The sequence below is a fragment of the Anoplolepis gracilipes genome, chromosome 8, assembly GCF_047496725.1.
Source record: "Anoplolepis gracilipes chromosome 8, ASM4749672v1, whole genome shotgun sequence".
NCBI lineage: Eukaryota > Metazoa > Arthropoda > Insecta > Hymenoptera > Formicidae > Anoplolepis > Anoplolepis gracilipes.
In genome coordinates, this window is record NC_132977.1 from 6,749,509 (window position 1) to 6,771,681 (window position 22,173).

Below are 22,173 nucleotides of genomic sequence, written 5' to 3' on the forward strand. Positions count from 1 at the left end.
TCCTTACTCCGGCATATTACCAGAAGAAGTATATAGGCTCTCCAACATGTTCTTGCGCGGCGTAATGATCGCACGTCCAACGTGTACCACTGCGTGTCGTGCGGAACTTATGCGTATCCGAACATGTTACTTGAGCCATTAAGTTAAAATTTCTAGACTTTTTTGACCTTCGATTATATTCTATCTCATCTTTCGTTCCTTGCATCAAAGGAATCTGGTCGGAGAAGTATAGATTATCGATCGGGCGATATACAATCGAGATAAATATTACTTTATTATTTCATTGCAGATACATTCTATATTACGATTCATTTAATCATTACATTTTCCATGATGTGCAATGAGCGTAAAATTATGGCTACCATTGTTGCACAACCATTTTCGTCAATCACAATTGGTTGCGTTGTACTTGTTTAGTGAATATTTGAAAGTAGATAATGACAATGCGATAATTGGATAACTCTAGATCCGCGGATAACGGGTAGCTCTCGTAAATATAAATGCGAAACTACGTTCTTCGTTTTGCTATCTATCGATCACTCCGATTCGTGAGTCGATTACGGTTAATTTCATTCAGTCAGTCATCATTGAATGATTATGGAGCTGAGGCAATGCATTACTCTAAGCACAGCCTGCCTCCGTTTTTGGAAAATTGCTGTCGTAGAAAACGCTCCACGCTGATTGCAATTTCCTTCGCACGTTTACAACAGATAATTTTACGCATTTTTTTCAATCCGATAAACGCGAATTACTAGTCTGGACGCTCGAAAAGTACACGCTGCACGGTGGTATTCAAAGATTCTAATCAAGAATGCTATTCTTAAACCCCGCGGGCCAGTGCTACGAGTATTGCAATTTCAAAGAGATTTGACTCGTTTATGTGGTGGATGGAGACAATTTAAAAAAAAAACTCAATTTTCTTTGATATAACTTGGCACATGTCAAACAGATATTATTTATTTGCAAAAAGAAAAATATTTAAGAGAAATCTTTTTCTTTTTTTTTTTTTTTATATTTTTTATCAAATCTTTTTTAAATCTTTTTTTCTCTAAAAGCAAATTTTTTTTATGATAATAGCAAGTTAATGTTCAAGAATACTTGATATGTAATTTAAGAAATTATTTAAATAATTTTTTTAATAGAATACGTTTAATTATATGGTAAATAAAACATCTCTTGAATTCGAAAAAATGAGAGTTTTTCGGTTTGTTTAAAAGAGAATGTATAATATTATAATTACTGAAGAATCATCCTCACCGATTACAAGGTCGCTCCGGCATTTAGTCCAATTTCGGGAGCCGTGTTGTATTTATGCACTGGGCAACGCGAACGAGATTAACCAGATTAGCTCTTGTCCGGGTCGGAATAATCATTTACGTTAAATGACTAGTTCCTCACAAAATCACGTAAAAGGTATTTCGTAATTTTATATGCGAGGATAATTGATAGAAAATAATTTTAATGCGTTATATAGATAATACTATATATGCTGTCTTTTATTTGTGTCTATTTTATATCCTTTTATTTATTTATTTATTCTTTCGCGATGTAAGACAGTTATGAATGTAATTTCAATATGTTCTCCTAGCAAGAGATAATTGAGAAGAAAAGATACTCTGGAATTTAAATTTTTTTCCATAAACTCGTTGAGAGCTTTAGTGTATTTTCGTCTCTTTTTCTCTCAAGGGATAGCACGAAAAGCACAGTCCCTTACCTCTCCGAAGAGACTATAGCGGCATATCAACTCCTCTTGGTCGGGGGCCGTCTCATTATCCGTGCTCCGATGGTACCACGCTGCGAGCTCGCAAACCTCCTATAGCCGAACTCGTACTATATTCGTATCCCGAAGTATAGGTTGGTATGCTTCGGCATCTGAAACAATTCACTCTCGCACTATATCCAGGTTGGAACAGTATTACGTCTGCCACATTACACTTCCTCGTTATTTAGTCCCACTGTGTTAATAAGAATTCTCACAAACTGTTCATCTTTTTCTGTTGAACTAGAGAGCTTAGGTGAGCATAATTTTCTGTTAGCTTTATTATTATTTAGTCTTCGTTCAAGCAAATTATGATATAAGATTGAATCTTTTTGCAAAAATTATACACAGATGATTAAAATGTGCGTCAAGTCGCGTTTTACTTTTAATAAACTTTCACATCTTTCGGTAAAAATAGTCTCTCTTCCGGCGCTTCCTTAAAATTATTATAATTTCATTATCTATGCGCGCGCGCGCGCGGACAAAAACCCCCGTGGCACTTTTAGGTGCCTATGGGCAAAGCAACTAAGGCAACGCACCCTGTGGTGGCCTTTGGTTTCTCGAACGAACGAAGGATGATGCATGGCGATACACGCATATATCCCCCTTCCATCCTTTCCTGCCTTTCCTTCCTCTTCTCCCCCATCGTGCGTCCGTGCCGCCGCCCTCCTTTCTGCTCCTACCTGGCATCGGGAACTCCACCTTCTATCGGGCTTATAACATCGAAGCACAGCCATCCAAAAATAATAACGATAATAATAACAACGAAAGCAACAAAAAATAGGGAGACTAGAGAGAAACTATTCCTGTTACGTTGCATTCCTCTTGCAGAAACTCGTCGGACCACCCTGAATTCTGATGCTAACGCGGCACACATGGGGCTTTAACAGGAATATCATTTGCCTTTTGTCGTGTGTATTTGAATACACTTGTCTCTCTTGTTCGTAAATGTTTATCAATTCGCGTCAATCAACGCGCTGTCCGATGGAAAGTATGTATATATTTATTACAATCGGAGATTGTGTAATAACGTGCAGTTTTTGCAATTTGGATCGATACTGAATAAACAAAAAGTATGGGCAATGAACCTTATAAATGTTACTTCTCTTAATATGCATCTTAACGGAATGATGGAATGTTTTAAGTGAGCTTCGGAGATTTCGAAGGACAATTTGGTCGCTTTCCAGAAGGATTGGCCGTATTCCAATGTCGACGAAATTGACAGTTCATTCGGCTCAGAGTAAAAATATGATTTTTCCATGAATCTCTCTCTCTCTCTCTCTCTCTCTCTCTCTCTCTCTCTCTCTCTCTCTCTGAATAAAATCTGAAAAAAATCCTGTAATCTATAATATTTGATTGTACGCATCTCTCAAAATCCAGAGTTTTTTATTTCGTTGGGCGATACTATCTATATCGACGCGAATGCAAATTTTTGTTCGAAACAGTATGATGCAATTCCGTATTCTCGATTGCTACAATGTTTCCTCGAATCTAGAGATACACGAGTGATATAGTATACTGTTGCATTTAAATAGTTTGTATATTTTATTCTATCTCGTTATGCTTTGGGGAAGCGCATAAATTTCTTTCTGTCATATCGCTCTCTTGTAATATATGGAGTTTGATTCGCGATCTTGATGATAATATTTTTTATACATTTTACATTTTATATTCTAGTTTCAAAAAAGGAATATATATATATATATATATATATATATATATATATATATATATATATATTTCTTTCTACATTTAATACATTACAGGTGCGATCGATCAATCTCAATTTTTAATTAAAATACAAAAGTTTATCGCAATGCTAAAAGCATGCTATCATTATATGAATAATGCAGACTCGCATTACAGATTATACTTCTGCACTCACTAGGGTGCAATAATGTCTCTCATTAACGCCAAGAATAATTCTAAATACACTTGCTTCTATACAGTTTTCAAACTCCTTTTATATTTATGTACCCCAGGTTATTCTGTCATCTTTATCTGCGTATAAATTGTATAAATAACTAGTCTTTTCACACTCTGTCTTTCACACATATATCACATATATAATACATTAGATATAATATATTCAAAAGAATATATTTATACGCTATGAAATATATATAAAAAGTTTAAAATATTTTTATTTATATCATTTTTATAATAATTAATAAAATAATAATTATAATAATATGCGCACGCGCCTTTAGTATATTAAATTTTACGTTATTACAATTACATTATTATATTATAATATCAAAATATTTTAATTAATAAAGTATTTAATATTTGTTAATAATAATTAATTTTTTCTTCCTGTCTGTATGTTTTATGTGATAGATTACTTTATATTTGAGTCTTTTTTTCTCATATATATTTACACATATGTCTAAAAATATCTTCAGTTTTTAATCTACTACGCATTTCCGTCGTTATTTCCATAAAGTATGACTGCAAATTAATCAATGGTTCTCAGAGACGTTGATAAGAAGTTAAAATTATACGAGCGCACACACATGATTCGCGCTGATATACGCGTCATGTTTGTGCTTGATTGATTTTTAACGGGGAACACCAATGTTGTTTCGCCTTTGCGTGGAACGAAAATGGGATCGGATCACGTGACAGTATGCGAGCACGTGTGCATGCATACGTGAAACACGGTAGGTAGGTACCGAGCGACACGCAATCGCCGCTTATAAGCCCTTACGGAGTATAAATTATTGTGATTTCTTTCGAGTAACCCTTGTTTATAGGGATGCGTTGGTCGATCGGTCGCCCGATATGCCACAACATCAAAGGGCTCGTACGATCCTTCGGTCGCTTTCAACCGGATCTTGAGACTTCGGACGAAGACCTTTACGTAGAATTTCATCTCTCTCCTTATTGGCGCGTATGTTTAGCAATTTATGCAAAAGCTAAACGTGAGACAGAAACGCGATGAGATTAGGAAATGAAAGGCGTAAATGATTGAATAAGCGTGTTATAAAAGTAAAACGGTTATAGCTTAATATTAAGCTATGAAATTTTTAATTCAATTAATAAATAAATTTTCATAATTTATTATTGCGATAGTCGCGTAATTGCAATGAAATAATGTTGTTCTTCACACACTCCACATTTTTCATAAATTATTTACAATCACATTCTGTCGCGTACATATTAATCATAAGACCAATTAACGTTTTCAATTACTGTTTCAATAAAGACTCGGTGAGATCTTGGGGTAAAGCGCGTCGTCGAACGCTCAGCGTCGTCAGGCAATAACTCGTCATTACGGGACTGATATGCGCGAGAAAAGGAACAAATACATATCTCTGAGATGTACCTAGAATCACTTTCTTGGCGGAGAGTGAAGCGGCCAAGTGGTACACATAGAAGGCGGGTTCTAGACGGCTCTCGCAAATCATCCACATGCATCACGCCGCAATTACACGACGAGGGTTCATTTAAATCCGATAAATATTACGCCGCTCATTGTATCGTGCCATCTGGTGAATGTGTTCTATACTTTGTTCGTGTATCCGCGAAATCGGCCCGGAGGTCCGAGTTGCCTTTTAAGGGGGGAGAGAGAGGGAGAGAGAGAGGCATCCTTTAAACCCATATTTATTACTTCGCTACACTCGGGATAATAAATCTCGAGGATGTGTAGACACGATTATAAAATTAAAGTTTTACACTCTCTTTCTTTCTAAATATATATATATATATATATATATACATACACTTTGCGTTAAATAAGAAGATTGTGTATGTAAATTATGTACATCCTCCTTCAATTATATTAACTGATTGAATTGTGCCGATAACAAAATTTATTCTCCCGTGATTTCTTTCATCGTCGAGCGATATGTATCGAATGGCAAATAGTAGCGGGACAAAAATTGATGATTTCGATAAGAGATTTGATTTGCCCCGTGGAGCAATTCGTTTGCCACGATACTCCAAACGTATTGTATATGTACCGCGTGGATGCCCATCGCAGAAACGCATAGTGCATCGCGACGGGCGCGGATGTTTTTAAATCTCCCCGGAGTCTGCGTCGGAGATTTATCGTCGTGGCCAGTCCCTTTAGAACGTGCGTGCCTGCGCACATGCGTTAATTGCGCGACGCGAAATGCCGAAGGGTGAGGAAGGGTAAGCAGCAAAGTTATTTGCAGTGGCGAAAGTACTCGTGTGCACCGGCCAGTGGCGAAATCTACGGAAGGTCAAGGACTGTGGTATTAGGATCACTGACCGAAGAATGGTCGTCTAAAAAATTTTGCATTTTTAATTTCTGATTTTATTATGGCATTGGCATTAATACAAAATAAGAATAAGTGTTTTATGACTTAATTCATTGTCCTCTGACAAAAATAACACTTTAGATTTATTACGGCTTTTCAAACGTTGTTACGTCATAATTTTTGCCAATAAAAATATCGCAGAATTATATTAATTATTTTTACGTACTAAATACTGTGCAATAGTTGTCACACTGATGTGTCCGTTTTTTTACGTAGCTTGTATCAATTGATACAAGGTGTATACGAATACATATAAGTTAACGAGATATTTTTTTCCGACCATATAATCAAATCTTTATTTCTTCTAAAACTGATTAATAATTAACTGATTAATATCATCAATTATAGATTATTGTGTGAGAAATTATCGAATTTTAATTTTCTCTATTATACTATATAAATGCAATAATATTAAAAAGAAAAAGACTTTTCTAGAGATATAAACCGATTATATCACATAGATGAATTACGACACTTAATAAAATAAACGGAAACAAAGTCAGGGTGAATATCTTCGATCATCGATAAAACTTCTGCTAAAATTTCGATCCGACCTTGAAGGTAAGTTCATCGATAGGAACGCGGACCCTAGCGCCATTAACTGGGGCCGTAGAATGAAGTATAGTAGCGGATAGGGAAAGAGGGAGAAAGGAGAGAGATTGAGAGGCAGAAAAAAAGAGGAGAAGGAAGAAAGAAGCCTAGATGCGTGCGAATATGAGTGGACAGAGGACGAAGCTAGTATTACGGACGAAGTTTGGTATGCGTGAGCGTTCTGGGCGCGAATGTGGATAGTCAGCGTCACGCCACGCGTGGTCCCACGAAAAATTATGGTTACTGCTAGGCGGTAAACGGTAGGGAAGGGCGCCCAACTAAAAATAATATTACATTTTATGGACAGCCTAATTTTGTCGCGAGTCGAAAGCGCCGCCGTTCTACGGGGGCTTAAAAATGTCCATAACAATTTCCGTTATATGATCTTATCGATGAATTCTGCCTGATCTACGACCGGAAGACCTTTGGAAGATTTTTCCGCGATTTCTCCAATTATTTCGTTAAAGGAAATATCGAGAATGTCGCAACGATTGACATTTATAAGACGAGATTAGCGCTACTAGCGGTTTGACTGTGACTTTTTTTTTTATCTTTACTACTTCCTACAAAATGCCATTCCCTGTTATTGCAAATAGAGTTAATCGGATGACAGAAACTGCTTGAAGTTGTTGAAATTTTGTGTTCCACTTTAACGTTTCTTTCACAATTGACCTTTAAAGGACATCACTTCGCTCTTCGCGCTTATTTCCTATTCAAATTATTCATCGGACCGCTTTATTTTCCATGAATTTGTATGAGGAAGAAGAAATCTCATTCCAAGATTTGCGATTCGTAACCTTTTTTAAAAGTTTATTTAAATATTTATCACTAGGTATGTTATATATGAAAGATTTGACTTGTAAAAAATTATTTAACAAAAGTTTATGACGTATAAATCTAGTAGATTCTATTTGTAATAAAATTTTTGCCAAGTAATTTATTTAAATATTTATTTTAATTTTTTCAAAATATTCCACGTGTCAAATTTATGCAAAAAATCGTGAGTTTTTAATCAGATGAGATCATTTACAAAATCTGTATCTAGAAACATGCATATGAAAATGAAAAGGTATCGGGTGTGGCCTGAAGACGTAGGCGCCATCTATGTAATTCATCACGTACTAAAGTAACTCAGTCTTCAAAAGTTTTAGGTCGATAATATATCACATATAATACAAAAACATTTTCATGGGGAACATTTTCATAAAGAGAAAACTTTCTGTAAAATATATTGTTATGTAAATACATTAATAAATTATATCTAAACGTACAGTTTTCTCTTTTTTTGTTTTTTATTATGTTTGTTTTATTTCATAATTAATTTAACAATATATTTGTGTTATTTAATATATAATTTAATCTTTTTTTATTTAAAAGAAATATATATGTAAACTATTATGTTAATATTTTTCAGTATATTCAAATTCATGAAAAATATGTTATTTAATTTTTTTATAATAGAGTTAGTCATAGCATATTTAAAAATATAGTTAAACTAGCTAAAGTGGTATAGGAAATTCTGTTTTTTTTTTTTTTTTTTTTTTTTTCAGTAGTATCACTAGCTGAAACGAAATATTCGGAACGGAAATATTGCTCTACGAAACTACATTGACGGGTTTTTATACAAGTATAAAGAGACGGAAAAGTTTAATCGTACGTGAATGCAACCGACTTGTAATCGATTAAATTTTCAAGTTACAAGAAGTTTAACGATATTATCGTGTAGAGAGCGCAAGATATATCTCCGGTATTATGGTTGTGTACTCCAAGAGGGATATTATATGAATAGAGAGTTCAAGAACCCCCCTTTAGTTAGGTAGAGAAAGGGCAGGGCCCTTTCGTCCATGGGAAACACCCTTACGGCCATGTTTGAACCCAACATGGTTTTTCCATTCTTAATGGGACGGATCTTGGAGATTCGTAGGTAGGAATCAAAATGACAGTGCATCTCTCGAATCCTAACGCACGTACAACCGTTGGAATTCGAGAGGCGAGAGAGAGCAGATAGTCGCGATTGGACGCGTGAGTAAGCGACATGGCGCTTCGTTAGTCCGGTTGTCTCCGGGTACAAGATTTATATACGTACGTTTTAAGTTACGCGTTCGTCGATTGTTCCATTAGCTGGTGTTCCTCGAGATTAAAACAAATCTTCTTTAAAACGCAAAATTATTCATCCATTATGAAATATATACAAGGTAATATAAAGTTAATAATAAAAGTTTGAAAATTATATCTTTATTACATTATATAAATCATGATATATTTTTTATTTTTAAATTAAATTAAATTATATCTTTTAATTAATTTGATATACTATTATATTTCGCGTTAAATAATACGCGTTTAATAAACAAAAAACGAGAACGCTCAATTGATAGCTAAAAAGCAATTGATGTCAACAGTTGAGATAATCGCTCGTTTCAGAAGTTCGTTATTTAGTCCCAGTGGACATCCCGGTCTGCTTTACGAACATGCTGCTAACTAACCAACGGTCATTTACATTGCTAATTGCACGACCATGTGAGTGTAATGGCGTCTAACGTGAACAATGCTTCAAGGGAACCTCCCTCTAGGAACATGAATGACCAGACCCCCCAGATCGTCGGCATTTCACGATTTAAAAGAATTATTCAATGCGCGATAAAGTCTCCATTCTATTTGTAATAATGTCTCTATTATTTTGAGAAATATGCAGGCTCGATTTTACGGTGTGCTGTTCTTGCTTTATTATTGTAAGCATTACTCTTCTGTGTTAATGTAATTTCGTGAAAAGCGTCACGTGCGATTTCATTTAATTTAGTCTCCCTGGTATGTAAAATAATGTGCCCATTTGGTAGGATAATTACGTTCGAAGAAAAGGGGTTTACCGTGCTCTAGGAAAGGAATGCTTATACTTTAGGGTAGGGAAGAAGACGCCTTACGATTTACGTTACATAAATATACAACATGCCTTCCTAACTTTTCCATACTTTCGCGATTAAAACGTTACTTGAAGCTGTGCTGTAAAATGTTTATTATATAACAAGTTTCTAAAATTTTATCGAGATCAAAATCATTGGCTATATATATACAATTTGATTAGGGCCAACATAAAAAAAATCTTGTTTATGTATCAAGAAGAAAGAGAAAAAAATACTAAATTGAAAAAAACAATCATTTTTTTTTAATAAAGATTTCAAGATATCAAGCGGTTATCAAGATATTAATATCATCGAATAGAGAGCGGAATACATTGCTTAATACGTGCTTAATTTTATAATATAACCGATAACTTTGGGAACCGATAAAATTATATTTAATAGCGTAATAATCTCGGATGTAGAAACGGTCTGTATTTGACGGCAACCGAAGATGCCGCGGCTATATTCCAGGGTAAACAAGAAGACGCGTACAGTTTACGATAACGCGTAAATATCCCGGGCGTCCCCAACTTTTACGAACCCTTTCCCAAGACGGAGAGAGAGAGAGAAGTGGCGGTGAGGGGGGAAGGTGGGGGAGGGGGGAGGGGTGCGCGGGGGTGGGTGAGAATAGAAGTTTGTGGTGACTGGGCACGGCCCTTTATACACTTCTACGGAGTCTAACGCGCGCGCCCGGTACTTACTTCGGTATATCTTTGCCGGCCGGCGGTGGATGCGAGCTTTAACTCTTCCACCGCCTGCAGTCGGAAAATAAAACATTGCGCGAAGAAACTTCGCTCCGGCGCGCGTTCTGCTTTTTACCCTCTTTCTGATGGCGTTGCATTATGCCCGGGTTTTTTACTAGAGGCGACAGGATTGGTCCAGCGAGAATTTCCCGACGCGATCGCGATCGTAATTCGAGGGTGAGTTTAATTCTCCGTTTTATATATCTTTGACATGTGAATTGTACTATTATTTGAACAAAGCATACACTGCTGACCGCAGTCGATCAATATATAGCGGAAATTTATATATTATAAGGATTATAAGGATGTGTTAAAGTTACATAATTTAACTTTGTCAGCAGTATGTTCTGTGAATAGAAATATAAGAAAATAATGTTATATAAATATAAGTACGGAAACTCTTTAATAAAATGTTATAATGAAGATGTGAAATATGAAGTTTGGCCCCCCTAGATTACCAGATTTTGTTAGATTTTTATCTGTAAAATGTGTGAAAACGATATAATGTAAAACTGATAGACAAAATCATTCACTGAACTAAAATAAGATAAATATGAATTCATAGAATGTTAAATTCGATCTTAATAATTTCAATTCGAGCTCAACGATGTCAATTTTAAATTAAAAACAAAGAATGGCATTTTGAGATGAGAAAATGAACAAACTTTTTTTTTCCATGTAATAAAACGTTTCCGAACTTATGTTTATGTAAAAACTTTTTCTTATTTTTACTCGTAGAACATACTGGCCGAGTTTAATCGTTTAACTTCGAAATATACATGTAACATAGAAATTAATATTATATCTTCGATCAGAATTGTAGGTATAAATTTTTTTACAATTTTTTCTAGCACTTACGTCAGCTTATTACAAGTTGAAAAACAATGCCGTCTACTAAAAAAGCCATTTCGCACGAAGCAAATCGCTAAAAGTACAGATAAGAAAGACGGGAGCGATAAAAACATCACGGGCCATTAAAGATATTAAGAGTCGACATAATTTTGGCACGCTGCTTATTGCATACATATGTATATCCGCATGCAATTGTGAGCACACAAGTTGCGACCGTTGTATGTGTGTTACGTGTCGTAATTTTTAGATACGCTATTCGACGTAATATCGCAGGAGCGTAGGATTGTATTATGCGCGCGACTAGGAGTTCCAGTATATAAAAGTCGGTTTACTTTACGTTACATTGAGGGGTAGAGGTAGACGCAACTCTCTACTGCCGCGCGCGCGATATATATATATATATATATATATATATATATATAACGCTATTCAGCCTCTCGTCTCCATTCCGGCTCGCTCGCCAATGGATCGAGCGTCCCGTTTCTTTTTCGCCTCCGTACATAGAGTCGCGCGATATAGAGTAAACCAAAGCGTTATAGAGAACCGAATGGCCAAAAGTTCTGGCAGTGGACAAAAATGTATCCGGAGTTCCGGCATACATTTTTATTTCCGCGCGATCATGAGACGAGCGATGGAATCGCAATGCAAATCAAAGCGGAGAAGTTTGAGAGAGAAAAACATATCGGCCTGTGAAAATTTGTATATGTATAATAATGGTCTCTCCCCCCCCCCCTCCCTCCATTCGCGTGAGATTTACATTTAAATGCGAATGAGTCGCATTTACAACACGATATTTGTTATCCCTGATACGTTAAAAATTGAAATTATGAACGTGCAGTTGGCACCGATTTATATTAAACGTTTTGACGAGGAACATTTTGCGGGTATTATTGTCACGCACATACGGTGATACAAAAAACCGAGCCGAGCTTACACACTCGCAAGTACGGCGGCGTTGTTGTACAAACATAAATGGTCGAAAACGTGACTGCGTGGCTAACAGACCGGCACGCGTTGCACGTGCGCACCGTCTTTTCGCATATCCGTAACTGAGTACGTTTCTGACCTACAGATGAAGTTATAATTAGACACAAGGCTCGTGCAATGATAACTTCGGAGCTACTTCGAGAGCGTGGGTTCGATAATAATTACGTACATCGGCGATTTCAACGGCAATATACTTGAACGAGAGTCTACACATTTTCAAAAATGGCAATATGATTTAACGTTATGGCCTGCCACAGTTAGTGCCAATCAATAGAATTATCGGGATCATTTAAATGCACGTTGAGGGAAGATGTATCACCTCATTCGAGACCGCAATAAAGGACGAGGAGGGAGGATAAACTTTGTGTATAGAAGGCGCAGGCGTGAAAGGAGATATCGGGGACAGGGATGGATATAAGGAATTGCAGAGGGTGGTAGTCACGAGCCGCGACGTGTTACCAGCTCGATCCCTTGCGAAGGGTAGGAAGCAATTATAACACTAAATTAAGGACGAGGAAAATTTGGTAATTAGGGGGATTCAAAAGGGATAAAGTTGGATGGTCGTTTTTCCTCCGCCAGATTCTTCGGAGGTTTCTGAGCGCTTAGGGTCTTTGGTAACTGGAAGGGGGCGAGGAGAATCTCGAGTTTTTATAGCGGTACTTATTCCACGATTTTTAGAATCATTTCGATTGACAAAGCAATGCTTTAAATTTTGCATTATTTATACTTTTTTTATTCATTGTTATTATGATAGTCTAACATCAGATTCGATACGATAACCGCGTAAAATGCACGCATTCTACGCATATTCAGACCGCAGAATTGCGATGGCGTTTTACGCGCTGACGCGCCGCTGTCCGTCATGATGGGCGCCGTAGCCACGAATCCCCCGACCAAACCCTCTAGGCAGCAGAATATATCTCCGTTGGATTACACTGGGCTACCAATAGGATAAACACAAGCACACGATGCGCTATAGTTGCAATAGCGAGCGGGAGTGAAGAGGAAAGAGAGAGAGAGAGAGAGAGAGAGAGAGAGAGAGAGAGAGAGAGAGAAAGAGAGAGATACCGAGAGAATGAATTGGAACGAACATTGAGAGGAAAAGAGAAGGTCGACTCGTGTAGCGGATAGAGGGTGGTGGATGGCAGAGATGGTAGTTTTGGGGGGATAGGGGATCGATGCGTGCACAGGCATTGCGATCCGTCAGACCGGGTAAACCAAAAGCATAAATTTAATAGGTTTCACCCCCTTCTTCGAGCTTTATGGCGTCACCGAATTTCCCATTAAATAAACAAGCGCGATGTTCATTACTGGGCACCGATTCTCGCCGTAATTTCATCCCGCCATGTCGCCGCACGATGTTGAAAATTGTCTCGAGGACAATTTAGGCATCTCGACTAGATATTTGCCGACATTTTGCGAAGAATTAACATTAGTTTTTTTAACGGGAAGAATAGAACATATATTGACGGAATTTGTCTATCATTCATCATATTGATTTATTTAAAAACGACGAAAAATCTCTGGGCTTTTGACGTGACGTGACTTGTCAAGCAATACTCCGAGAAACTTTCTCACTTTCCTTATACATTCTAGTCGCGAGAGAGTAATTTTTTCTCTTTACGTAAATTCCGATCGCGAAAACAGACACAATTATCGTACGTACGGACTGTATACGCGAACTACTGTAACTCCTGCTTGCTGATAATTAGCGCATCCATCAGCCGCAGCAAGCCGCCAGCTAATGCCGATCGTACGTTATCGTTATCACGGTCTCCCCATTTTGCCCCACTGTACTGCAGCACCTCCGTCTCCCCTCTCATCTCCCCCTTTTCCCCTCGCGTCATTTCCCTCCCACCAAACTTGTCCATTTGTACGCGATGTGTATACAAGAGGCGCCGACAGTGACACCAGCAGAGCCGCTGGTCTCCACTAGCCCACGCGCTCTCCAATCCGGGCGGACAACGCATGAGCTGTCGATACCGTCAATAATCTAATAACCATTCACCGCCAATGTGTCGTAAGTCACTGATCTCTGCAGATTTTCACCGGCGGCCAGTACGGAAGCAATAATGGCGCGCGTTCTCTCTTTGGCGGATTATCAAGTCATCGAATTTACCTGGGGCGGCCCCTCGATTGGCGAAAGAAACAAGACGTTTCGCGCGTTATGATGAGAGTATGAGATTTCGATCCGATTTACGATCCTGTCGCGAGCCACTCCAAACGACCAAGGTCGTCATGTCGATGAATAAATATGTATATATAGATAACACGGCACGGATCTTAATTTATCCGTTTAACAGCTTGCTCTTTTAACGTTATTCTTTTATCGATCGATCTTTAGTAGAGGTATTAATCTGTTTTTTTAATTACCTTGTGAACAGCAATGCTGTAAGAATTATAATTAGCAGTTATAAATATATCACGATAATAAATAAATTAAAAGTACAAAGTAATATTACATTATCGTTATTGAAATTTCATGTTTACGCTTTTAAGCAATCTTTCAAATTCTGCGCAAAACATTTATATTTAAAAGCATCTTTATCAATCGGACAAAATTAAACTATTAACGTCTACTGTCCTTTTTTTTTTCAAGGATCTCGCATACGCGATGGAACATTAATCACTTTGAATTACTAAATCCATTTTACATGCAAAGGTGTACGCGATATGTGTGTGTGCACGTGCATCGATAAACTAATCGAGATACATTTTTTTCCTTTTGTCTAAATTGTGTTGACTCCCCAACTTTAATGAAAAAAGATATAAATCACGCGCGTAAGCGGTATAAATTGCGTGTCCGCGAAATACAAAACAATTTGACTACGGCTAAATTACAGAAATGGTCGAAGCGTAATATAGCGAGCTACAATTTTTCGCTCTCGAATTCGATAGTCTGTGTACGCGCTAAATTGCCGCAATCTTCTATCGTCGACATTATCTCCTCGCACGCGGCCGGACCATATCGAGTATATTTGCTCACGTATATAAGGTAGGGTACGACCATGCGTTCCCGCGCGCTCATGTGTACGTGTATGTTGTGGATTCGCTTGTGGTTACCTACTTAAGTTAGATATTATCGGCAGAGGAGAGATTCGATTGCGTGTAGCGGAGCATGGTGTGTAGCGCTGATATAGAACTACTAAACAGGTCGTAGATCAGCACGGTTAGTTATAACAGCGGTCCTACCCATTTCTCCCCCCACCACCCTGTGTCCCTCCATCGCTGAACCAATTCCCACTGGTGTTCTGGATCATTTGGCGGCCCGCGGCCGTGAGATGCGCGCATGCACCGGCAACAATGCGCTATCACGATTATATAATCCGCGCTCTGCGACAATCCATATTCGGAAAAAAAAAAAAAACAAGCTAACCCGTCGATATAAAGTACGGTTATGACGAGCGGTTTTTTTTATTTTTATTTTTATTATGTAATAATTCGGCGCCGCAAATACAATGGCGATGTCGCGCGAGTGACATCCTTGATCGAAAGACTGAAATGAATTCGTTCTGAAAAGAAAACGAGAGATGAGCTTTTAAAGTTAGAAATATCTTTGTAATTTTAATCGAGTTTTCTCTTTTCTTTCTGTTACAGGTAAGAATAATGTCGCCAGGCCCATGTTAAACATCAGCCGGACACTGGTTACAAAGTATGTGAGTCCAGCCTCTTTATAGAATTTAACTCGATCGCCTAACAATTTCTTCCATCTGCTCAAACTGGATTTACAGAAATGTCGCGAAAGTCTGGCAAAGTTTTTTTTTTTTCAAGTTAAATTTATATCTCTCACTTGAATTCGAACCACGCAGATGTTATGTTTCCAAGCTTCGTCGAATTCTCCTCCATTCCGATCGACATTCCCGTGCGACATAAGCTCCCAAGAATAAAGAGTCACGGGGATGAGAGTCGCGCGAAACTCTCCCTACGCGCGAGAAGAATCGCGCGTAGAAGAACAGCTGCGAGTTGTCTTGACGATGCCACGGAAGGACGATGTCTGGTTTTTTTTTCCTTTTTTTTTTTTTTTTTAAGAGAACGGAGATATAGAGTGCGTGAAAAGAGAAAGTGCACGAAACGATGCCTTCGAGGGTGATCAATAAATATTGGCCCTCGGGGGTGAAATTGGGGTAGCCGAGTACGACCACGTCGGCTGAAAGAGGGAGAAAGAGGACAGTCGTATTGCTGCGGTTGCCGCCCCTTTCCTATGGCGAACGACGTATGGCAGAAATAACCACTTGGTATAGGCAATGGAGAATCGCTCACGGATCGTAATTCCCTCAGCCTTCGTGATCGATACTTACTTTAAGCTCCTCCGGTACGAACCGAAAGGCAGGGATTGGTCCGATTTATGGAAAGGACTTTGCGACTCGGCTGTCGTAAAAAAATGATGAAATTTCGTTATATCGCAATGTTCTTTCGAATTCGTGATTCAGCGTTATTAGAGTGTCCGACGTTAATTTCACGAGATAAGAGAGAGGTCTTTCTGTTGAAAAATTTGTGCAGTAACATCTATAAATTACCATTATGTTAATATATCAAAATAATGATTTCAACAATGGCCATTAGATTGTCACGAAATGATAATTAATGAAAGAGCTGAATAAATATTTTTGCAAAGATATAGAATTGTTTTAAAATTTATTCATTATTGATATTTATTATTTCAATAATATCTTTATGCGCGATGCAATATAAAGTATATAAGATAGTCTATACGTAATTCTATTGACAATGAGAATTCATATCCAGAGTGATTGTGTTTCTAAGATTCGATATCTCTTGTACAAGAGATTTTCCGTGAATTTTTTGAGAATGATAATGTGTTCATTTCCTATCTCGCTCAATTGTCTCTACCATTTTCCAGTCGCTGCTAAATAGAAATCTTCGTACCCGGGCCGTAGAGCGGTTTCCGTGGATTCGGTTAGAATTTGGATGAGGAAGCTGGATGCTTCCCGAGGCGTGAAATGGCTGCGTTAACCGCTTGCACGAGCCCATCCTCGACGAGGGAAGGGGCGGACACTTTCCTCTCTCTCTTCTTTCTTACCCTTCGCGGCGCAACAAAACGCTTGGTCTGTACTTCCGAGATTTTCCAAGAGTTTAGAGAATATGAATAACAACGCTATCTCCTATTCTGCATAAAACGTATCTTAACCGGGAGAATAATCCTGTAATAAATTTGATGTTTTTACGCGCTTCTCTTTTTACATTATCTCTGTGGACTAATAAATGCCGGCTTGGAAATATTTACTAACGAAGCGATAATAATCTGCATAGTCTCTGTAACAATAAATAATTTCTATATTCCGTGTTTTTAACGTTAATTTCAAGTTTTTCACTCTCTCTTATACGGAAATAGTACAATCGCTGGTTTGCGATCTTTCTTTGCAAATTTTATCGCTTTTCAAATTATTAAAATTCTCTTCGCCTATTCTTTTTTTTTTTTCGCCGTTTTCTACTTCGTAGTTGGAATACGTGCGCCTGTCTGGTAAAGACATTGGGAGGATTTAACGACTCCCGAAAAATCGTCATTCTTTTCCCTTCTTCGGCACCTTTCTGTTTCTTGCTGTTTTCGGGGTTGCTCCCCGAACACGTGGATAGCAATATCATCGTACGGATCTCACGAGGAGAGGAGAGGTATAAGACGAAAGTTATGTGCTTCGCTATGCGCGAGGGAATCGTAGATCAGCAGTCGGACGTCTGCGGGGACGTAGAAACGAACGTGAACGAACCAAGAACCCCCGCCAGTCCCTCCCCCCTTCGCCGTCCCGCCAACCCCCTTTCGTTTTTCCACGTCCCCTCTATCCCCGCGACCGCCGTTTCCTTATATATCCCCTCTACCAACCCCTCTACAAACCGACTCCTATCTATTTCTCTCTCTTTCTCACTCAACATTTTACTGTCTTTTCGAACTTCCCGTGTGTGTCTCTTATTTATACATACATAGATCTTTTATATAGTACTCTATATAGCCGTGCTGATGTCTGTATGCGGTCGACGTATTGTATACATTATTGGTATTCCTTACGTAAAATGCCAAAGCAAGCGCATACGAGCATATAAGTATGTGTACACAATACTGGGTGTGGCAGCCATGGCGAACTATTATTTCAGATGGAGATATGTTATGATCCTCCAGGATCGGAAAGTCAAGCGTATATTACGTATTCGGAATTGAGAGAAACGGCTGAATTATGTGTCGCTCGAAATGCGAGGAGAGAATTGTCATTTTTTCAAAAAAAAGTCTCGTATCGAAAAGAATTGTTAGTATTCATTAATTCTACATTGTGCTGAAACACGCGGAGTATGTGATATTAAAAATAGAAGAGAAGTCTTTGGAATGCACAAAACGCGCTATTTTCCGAGAAGTAATTTGGCTCCGCGTCAGACATAATGATTGTTGGCAATAAGAATGATTTACGCCTCATATGAACATATTACCGCTATCATTCTAACAAAGACCTTCGTATAAAATCTTGTTATATCTTGCATCTTTTCTCTGAGAGAGAGAGAAAGAGAGAGAGAGAGAGAGAGAGAGAGAGGGAGAGAGATGAAATATATCGAAATATATTTAATACAAGCAACACATAGCGTGAATCACAGCCGCTAATTTTATGCGATCGAGAAAATTAAGAGTAGCGAATGCTGTTTCAATCTCACAGGGGACCATCCTATTTTTTCGTCGGTGGCACGTGAATTAAGTCCCTTCGCTATCTTCAGTCCTCACGTAAATTACGCGACGCTCCGTGGAGAGAAATAGCTGCCTCTTCTTTTCCCCGCGCCATGCGGCTCTTTCTGCTTTATTTACATATAGATACGAAAGCCATTGAGCTGGCAGGAAAGTACTTCCCTTTTTATGGGTTGATTCATTCAGCATCGATAAAATTTGCCTGCTCGGAATTATTATCAAATTTGCATCAGTCGCGAATATCGCGTCAACATTTTATCGCATTATCTTCCAATTATGTGTACTGCATAAGTAAAATCTAAGCTCACTTATTATTATTTTTTTTTTTTTTCATTTTATCTCAATTTTTATGAAACATATAATTTGCATATAATAACTAATTTTTAATAATTTCATAATAATCAAACTCAATTCATACATTTTATTTGTATTGCAAGATATCTACAAAAATATATTGGAAAATTGTTTGTACGATGTAAATTCTTTTAAGTAGAATTATATGTCATTTAAGTTTACGTCAGTCGAAAATACTTGTTATATGTATACTAATAGAAAGTTCAGTACTTGTGTATTAGCTTCAGTATCCTAACGGGGGCGAGCGTATTATGAATACGCACATAAACATCCCTTGACGTTATCAGTTGTCGGACGCCGGGGTGCCGGATATTGTCGCATCCTCCGTTTTGCTCTCCCGACTTCGCAAAACGGAGCAAGGGAGATACGCTGTTGTGGAACAAAATATAGGAAAGCAAATCAGAATGGAATAGCGCAAACTAAGTCGCAGATTTAATTAATCTGTCTCCGACGATCGCTATTGCTAATAGGTAAGAACACTGTGTTCAGATATGTTTGAGCGGTATAACTAAGTGACGTTTTTATTATTTCCATAAGATGCGAGAGACAATTTATAACGTCTACATAATCAGGAATTTATTTTTCTTCGTTTTTCTAAAAGTTGCCATGATTTGTAAGGACGCATCGTATTGTGTAAATAGCGAAAATTATCAACAGAGACTTGTCTATTGTTATAACAAAATTGAAAACGTGAAACTCGGATTATATTGTTTTTTGTGTGAAAGAAGATTGCGTGCAGACAAAAAAACGTATCCGACTTTTATTGCTTTTTTGTGATTTTTACGGTACGTTCGACGACAACGATATAGCCCCCCCACGTCTTTTACCTAAGGGTCTAAAAAAACATACATTATTTGATAGAAAGTCGCTCTCTCTCTCTCTCTCTCTCTCTCTCTCTCTCTCTCTTTCTCTATTAGAGATGGAGCGCTATTTTTTTGTACAAAACAAAAAATACGGTACACGAGAAAGTTTAACGGGGCTTATGAAAGACAGTCAACACATTTCGTCACTTCTTAGAGAGATTTTTTCTTACCATTCACCTCACATGTGAAGACAATAAGAAGCAATATATCTCACAAGAGAGGACTGAGATTATTTTAAGTGATATTATTATATATTATAGATATTATTTACAAATGTAGTCGATTAGTTGATAAATCGTATAAATATTCACAACGGTTAAATTTTTTTTTTTCTAAAGAGCACGTTCTTCAAAATCACCCCCAACATAATCGAGCGCAAGGATTATTTCGCTTCGTGACTATGTACGAGGCGTGCCGAAGGGTGAACACGCGGGGCTTGAAAGAGTTAAATCGCGGCCAGCGTGGGACGGCTAGCGACGAGCAAATAATCGAGTTTAATTGCAAAACCGTCAGCATGATTTAATTACGCTATACAACGTTGTCGGATATACATTATGTACCGGCCATACATACCTATATATCTCTGATTCTCTTTTTTCACCCCTCTCGGATGCCGAATAATAAGTGAAGCGCAACATTGCCCTGCACGCTCATTTTCTTGGGTGCTGAACCGCGTTTGTTTATTATTCCAAAGAATGTTAACATGAGACTTTCTGAGTAGATTATTATATTATTCTGAGTACATTATAGTTGTTTCTAATTTATAAAAATATTAACAAATAATTATATCGTAATTTATCTTGATCACGATTCATTTGACATTAATGCGATATAGAAATTAAATTCTTTTTAAAAGATACTTTTTAATGGATGACTTTTGATAAATACATAAGTATAGTGTTGGAACGTCGTTAAGACGCAACTGATCATAGTAAATAAGCTTGTATTCATCGGAAATTCGAGAGACGAATTTTAATTTGAAAACACTGATTTCACAAAATCTTTCTATTTTTATTTACCATTTTATTTTTATGAAAGTTACATTTCCATTTTCATAATTTTAACATTATTAGCAAAGTTATCTGGTTTTTTTTTTTAAAGAAAAAACTCTAGAGTTAATCTTAACATATATTCAAAAAAATATCTGGCGATTAAATATAAAAAATATCTAAAGAGACGAAAAGAAAGAGACAAAAAAATGTTAATAATTAGCTTTAAAATACTTACAAAGCACTAGATTATTTCAAAAAAGATTTCAGCTTTAAAAAAAATTTAATCCCCCAGAATTTTTAATTTAAATAAATTTAACGATTTTTTTGCTATGATTTTATGTACTTTTCGTAATTTTATGTATTTTTATTAATATTACTTTATGATAGTAGAAAAAATATTTAACACATTGACAATGAATCGTTAATCAAACTTCTCGTATATGCGCAATTTTATTCAGATTGTAAAATAAAGAGTCGAAAAGGATTTAATCTTATTTCCACTAATGATTTCGAGGGAATGCTCTTAAAAAGGGTTTGAGAGAACGGAATTGCGCTACTTATCCAACATAATGTTTTACGGAAGGAGCTTAACTAGGGGAATGAATGACTTCACTATATTTATGGGAGTTTTTATTCGTGCATTACGAGCATGCAAGTGCATCCATCAACATAAGTATATACCCGATACATTAAGCGGCGATCATAATTGGAAAAAAAATCACAACGGTTATGAAAAAAAGGGACTATCTGCTCGTAGTGCTTCTTCGGTTGAAATAATTTGCCTTCGAAAATCGAGGGAAATATTTTAAAATTCAGTCTTTCTCTCAGAACCATGAGCTTATCTCCGGCTGTTTTTTGTCCGTCTGCGTAGCAGCACGCGAAGCAACATTTCGCGCGAGACCACAACCTGCGACAGGAGATCTCAAGCTGATAGCGTTAGTTCCTAGCACGCGAACATGTCGTGCCCAAACTAAGGAAGATTGATAAGAGTGGTTCGGACAGGTCCGCGTTCTTCATGGCAACTGACCGGGCGACATAGCTATCCTATGCATCACGTTTTCTTAAATAACACAATCGGTAACACGACGGTTTCGTAGAAGGTTATTTCCAAGAAAATAATGATACTTTATCCCAACCGAAAGAATACAGAGTTTCGATATAATT

At 37.4% G+C, this 22,173-nt stretch overlaps 3 protein-coding genes across 10 annotated transcripts in view; 2 read left to right on the forward strand and 1 right to left on the reverse strand.

The window, feature by feature from the left end:
* The window catches only part of LOC140668766 (homeobox protein abdominal-A homolog), a 169,107-nt gene extending 147,815 nt beyond the window's left edge, over nucleotides 1-21,292 (forward strand). Inside the window, exon 5 of the mRNA XM_072898070.1 lies at nucleotides 15,716-21,292. The gene's annotated coding sequence lies outside the window, so the exon portion shown is untranslated. The remainder of the gene's footprint in view (nucleotides 1-15,715) is intronic.
* Nucleotides 1-22,173, reverse strand: part of LOC140668775 (uncharacterized) — a 185,125-nt gene that overhangs the window by 94,497 nt on the left and 68,455 nt on the right. The window contains exon 3 of one of the 6 annotated variants that reach the window (XR_012047242.1): nucleotides 1,715-1,872. The exons of the other annotated variants lie outside the window; for them this stretch is intronic. The gene's annotated coding sequence lies outside the window, so the exon portion shown is untranslated. The remainder of the gene's footprint in view (nucleotides 1-1,714; nucleotides 1,873-22,173) is intronic. 6 annotated transcript variants of the gene reach the window in all.
* The window catches only part of Ubx (ultrabithorax), a 103,497-nt gene that overhangs the window by 22,542 nt on the left and 58,782 nt on the right, over nucleotides 1-22,173 (forward strand). The gene's annotated exons all lie outside the window — the stretch shown is intronic.